General features: G+C 42.5%; 1 pseudogene; it reads left to right on the top strand.

Annotated features, from left to right (window-relative positions):
- The first annotated feature begins 330 nt into the window (after positions 1-330).
- LOC111977658 (UDP-glucuronosyltransferase 2A1-like) lies at positions 331-1,916 on the top strand (annotated as a pseudogene).
- Positions 1,917-5,480: the final 3,564 nt, after the last annotated feature.

Here is a 5,480-nt window from a genome sequence, read left to right as displayed (position 1 = left end):
GCCCCTCCTGTTGCAGACAACAATCTTCCATTCTCTTGGCTGATTATGGCTGATTTAAAAGACATGTCAACTGCCTGTTACTTTCTTTGGAACTTAATAGCACTTACTATAGTTTATTTATAAGATGTGAATTTTTTAAAAATTAAGTTGAACATGTGCTCTTTCTGACAGAATGTTAAAATTTGTAATAAAAAGTATACTTTTTTTCACAAAGTTGTACTACCAAAAGGGCTAATTTCATGCAATGACCCTTATACATTCTGACATCATTCCTCTCTTCTCCCAGAGTAGAACAATGAGTGCCTGAACGGGTGACCGTTTCGTCCTGCGGTTTCGGTGGCCTTCCTCGGTGGCCCTCCAGGGCTTTGGGGCAACATCCTCGCTTCCCCTTGGATGGCAGCCACTGGGTCAACATGAACCTCCTGATCGAGGACTCCACGCCGGGTCACCAAGTACTGTGGTGCGCTCGGCAGCAGTTGGTACATCAAGGAGTGTCGCCCCACTACCGCTCTATCTCCATCACTGTGCTGGGGGCATGGACATTGAAAAACAAGACTTCTTTGAGTCCTTCGTCAAAATGCTGAGATCCAAGGGAAGGCAATTCGCCTTTGGCTTTGTGTCCTTCTACTGTACATACTGTCGGCGTTGTCAGGAATGCACCAGCAGGCCAGTCAGTTTGTGGTGAGATGTTTGAGAACAAGGCTTTGATGCAGAGCCTGAGGGATGACCAGTACGACGTGGTACTCTTGACCCGGGGCTGCCCGTCGGGGTCCTGGTCGCCCATAAGCTTGGCTACCCACTGTCTTCAATGTTCGCTGGATCACCAGCGGAGAGGGGCATTTCGTGGTGGCCCCCTCGCCCGTGTCCTATGTCCCACCGCTGGTTATGCCATTCAGACCAAATGACCTTCGCCAGCGAGTTGGGAATGTGTTCCTCTACTCCTCAACATGATATTTGATGTCGTGATCAGCCCACACTACGATAGGCTGGTGAAGAGATACTTTGAGCCGGACAAACTTCTACCACCTTCTGCAGGGAACGGACATCTGGCTCATGCGGGTGGACTTTGTGTTTGAGTTCCCCCGGCCCACCATGCCAACATTGTCTACATTGGAGGCTTCCAATGTAAACCCTCCAAACCTCTACCGACAGAGCTGGAGGAGTTTGTACAGAGCTCGGGAGAACACGGGTTATCTTGATGTCACTGGAACTCTTGTCAAAGGCTTGCCGTGGAGATCACCTCGGAGATCGCCGCCGCTTTCGCCCAACTTCCCCAGAAGGTCATCTGGAGGCACATGGGCAAGCAACCCATCGGCCTGGGCAACAACCCCTGCTGGTCAAGTGGATGCCCCAAAACGACCTCCTGGGCCACCCCAAGGTCAAGGCTTTGTGGCCCACGGTGGCACCAATGGCCTTTACGAAGCCATGTACCACGGGGTGCCGGTGGTGGGCTTCCGCTGCTCTTCGACCAGTTCGAGAATGTCTTACGCCTGGAGGTGCGTGGAGCGGCCAAGGTGCTTGAAGTCACCAAGATTCCAGCCAGAGCTTCTTGGAGCTGTACAGAAGTCCTCCACGATCCGTCCTAACAGGACCAGTATGGAGCGGCTCTCAAGCCTGCACCGGGACAAGCCCACGCATCCTCTGGAACACCGCCCTCTTCTGGATCGAATTTGTCATGAGACACAAAGGGGGCCGCCCACCTCGAACAGAGTCTTACAAGATGCCCTGGTACTCCTATCATCACTGGATGTGATTGAGTCCTACTGGCTGTTTTGTTTGTGCTGGTAGCCATTACTGTGGGTTCAATCCACTTCCTGTGCCTCAGACTATGCAGGAAGCGTAAACCAAACAGGAGTAAGGATTGGCTCTTGAATACAACAGGAAGTGACCTAACTTCTTACCCATACACTGAGTAGCATGCTGCCATACCGTCAAGTAGTGCTTATAGTTAACTACTAGTAATCACAATCAAAGGATTCACCATTATAGAGTTTTGCACTCTCAAACATGTCATGGTTGGTATATCATCCAGGTCTTGTGAATAGACCATTTCCAGTTTTAACATAGTTTTAAGATCAACACAGGGGATGACACTCTTCACTCATTGAAAGAATATCTATTATAGCTGGTTTTTGCTTCTTATGTGATGGAATATTTACATTTACTCACTGTTAATTTTCTATGTTAACATGTAGACGTCATAGTTCACAAGAGAATTCCCGCACTCTGGAAAAATTATTATTATTAGCATTATTATTTTGCATATTACCAACCAGACACTTCATAGATGACAAGTCTGAATATTATATTTGTCTATTGTGTCTCTTAAATGACAATAGTTTTTTTTTGGGGACATATTTTTTAGACTCGCTCAGGTTATATGTGAGTAGGGTGATAGACTATGAGATACACGATTTCCATACCATTAGCCGATTGTTGAGTTTATCTTTCCATTCAATTGAATAGTGCTAATGTTAGTACAGTACCAGAGATAATACATGGTGTCACCATTTATTGAATGAGGCCTCTACACACAGTTATTATGTCACTGGGTTAAGCTACTCTTATTAAGTTACTCTTGAGTCGATTCTACGCAAGAATATACAGACACGCAGCCGAATTCCTCAGATTACTTGGCAATGAGAGATCCATAACATATTGGCTAGTATAGATTTCACCATAACATATAAGTCATTGCAAGTTATGATTATATGTATTTATATTCGCTCATTAGTACACAGAGAATCACAAGTTTTGGCAGAGAGGCAAATAAAGAAATATAGCTATATATACTCAAGCAGATTCGCAAGGCCGCCCGGCAGTTCACATGCACAAACCAGAAATATGATATAATCATCAGTAAAATTGGGTATACTTACTCTAATGGCTGACTACCTTTCATCAGAAAATGACTAGTTAGTGCAGCAATGAGCTAGCTACCTCGGTATCTTTAATTGTGTTCAAGTTAGTGTGGTTCAAATCAGGTTTTTGGAATAATATACCGTTCATGGGTGTGTGCTGTCCCATAACTTCCATTTTCGTACACTAAACAGGTATGTAAATTGGAGACTGAGTGTATCGAAAAAGTTGGCTCAGTTGGAGTTTCTTTTAAAACAGAAATACAATATTTCTTTAACACACTAAGGATTCACACTCTGCTAGGGGCGTAAGTTCACATGATCTCCATCGCCACAGGGAGTTAAGCCACTCTCTCCGCTACATTCTGAAGTTGTCACTATAAAGACTTCCCAGCCTTCGCACAGAAGGAAATATCTACCTTCACAGCATAATCTCTGCATTCGCATCACCTGAGTGAGGATTGCTGTACTCACCAGTCATTACTTTCAGAATAGGAGCTATCGACGGAGATATAACAGTTCAAATATCTCTTGGTAAACTCTTTAATAGTGAGCAGAGTAATATCAGATCGCAGCCTTAACCGTCAAAACTTCCGTGCAATTATTACAATGATTAATAGGAAGTATGATTGTAGCCAGACGCTCCATTACTCACAGAAGAGGAATCCTTACAATGGATAAGGATGCTTATTCATTAACATGATTCAGAATTCATGGTCCGGATACACAGATTTTCGTTGTGGGAGAACGATACCCTCCACAACCCTGGCGTTTGCACAGCGCCATTGCTTCTAAGGCGAAGAGCCGCCAGGACATCGAGCTACAGGGTACCTGGTTATTGGTGTATTGTATTGGTAGAGAGGGGTCATCAGATAGCGCCATAATATGGAGGTTTTTTGTTTTTTGAAAGCGAGCATAGATTCTTGGCCTTCGCCTCACTTCTTGCTCCAGGGAATGCCAGTGTCATGTGTCCACCGAGTGCAATTGATAGTTTATACCCGGATAATGTATCATACTATGGTATGTACTAAAATTGAACTGGTATTTGTGTAGAAACTATGAAGAGAGTATTTTGATTTTCAATTCTTCTCGTTGTGTAACATTTAAATATATTTATAGCTATATTGAGTGAAGTATGTAAGTTTTGCACATAAAAATCATTGTACATATATATTAAATGAAATTGTGACCTATGGTTATCTCGTGATAGACAGCCTTATTAATTTGTTGCCTTCAACTTCGGTGTCAATCTTTCAACAGTTTGATAGCCATTTCAATGATCAACCATAATTATGAAAATTGTCATAACAGCTATTTTCAATAATTCATCTAGCAGTTTAGTTTTTTCATTTTCACAACGAAGAGCTTTTTCAGCATTCAACCTGTTGTCGGTGTGATAGAAAGAACCATACATCATTGTTTAATTTTATACAAAAGAATGTAATTTCCGAATAAATACCCAAAGTTCATCATCACATACGTCTGAACCCGATACTCATTAAACAGAGTCGTGTGAATTATTTAGAAAACAGCGACTGTAACCAGCTAACAGGATAGCATAACGCTAGATGTCGAATGTTCAGGGAGATGCTCCTGTGAGTGAGATCGCTAGAGTGTTTGTATAGCCTATGGCCACTCTCCGCAAGGATCAGTGAGCTGTACGATATTGATGAGAGGTGTGAACATGGACTGTCACGCCTCTCAGTCAACTACAGATTATTCTCCTCAGATGTGTTAATTGAATTGACTGACAGCCTGATTTTAAACTTACCCATCATGTTTAAAGCTTTATCCTTGTGATAAATAGGGGCAATCCCCGTAAGCCTAAGATCATTGGTACGCAACCGATGGCAGGTAAAAATGTTTAAAGAGTCTCTATTTCCTACTATTCACATCTTCAGATATTTCAGTATCTTATCCGATGATATGTTACATGCTCACATATATCTAATGTATCTTGAATACACCACCACGCTTTGTCTTTTGATGGGCGGCTTTTGGTGACTGACCCTTAACTAATCACGAGTCAATTCTGATGGGTCGCAACCATAGTAGGGATGTGAGATCTTGCCGAGACCAGAGATAAGTCATCGCAAAGGAATGAGAAGGGAACGAAAGCATACAGGGGCAACACCACGCTCGGAATAAATAACATATCGCATATACAATTGCAATATTTAAATTATATTGATTTATGAAGATTTGTTTGAAGTAAAGCAGGCTAAATCGCAAGAATTATCGTTACATGTTCTAAATAACACAAGTAATTAAAGCGAAATAATCTATGAAGACATGATAAGATTTATATCAGCTCTGAAGTTTCCATGGTGGCTCTTGAGCCGGAGTTACCTCCACATATTACAAATGCCTAGAAGGGACATAGCGTTATTCACAAGGCGCTCACACCTAGGATCTTGATACGACAGAGATTATCGGACTCTCAGGAGGGACTTTTTATTTGTATCACGTAGTGAACCAATGTATCCGTATTGTGTGTGTGTGTTTATGTAATTCTGCGGATTTATTTACTACTAACTTCATCAATAATTAAGCCAATTTGTATATCGCTGATTCAAGATCTATGCTACAGTTCGTGCAGCATACTCCAATGGTTTTGCCGAA

This window comes from Salvelinus sp. IW2-2015, linkage group LG18, assembly GCF_002910315.2.
Source record: "Salvelinus sp. IW2-2015 linkage group LG18, ASM291031v2, whole genome shotgun sequence".
In the NCBI taxonomy this organism is placed as follows: domain Eukaryota; kingdom Metazoa; phylum Chordata; class Actinopteri; order Salmoniformes; family Salmonidae; genus Salvelinus; species Salvelinus sp. IW2-2015.
The sequence above is the reverse complement of the archived record's forward strand: the minus strand, read 5'-3'. Positions and strand labels throughout refer to the sequence as shown.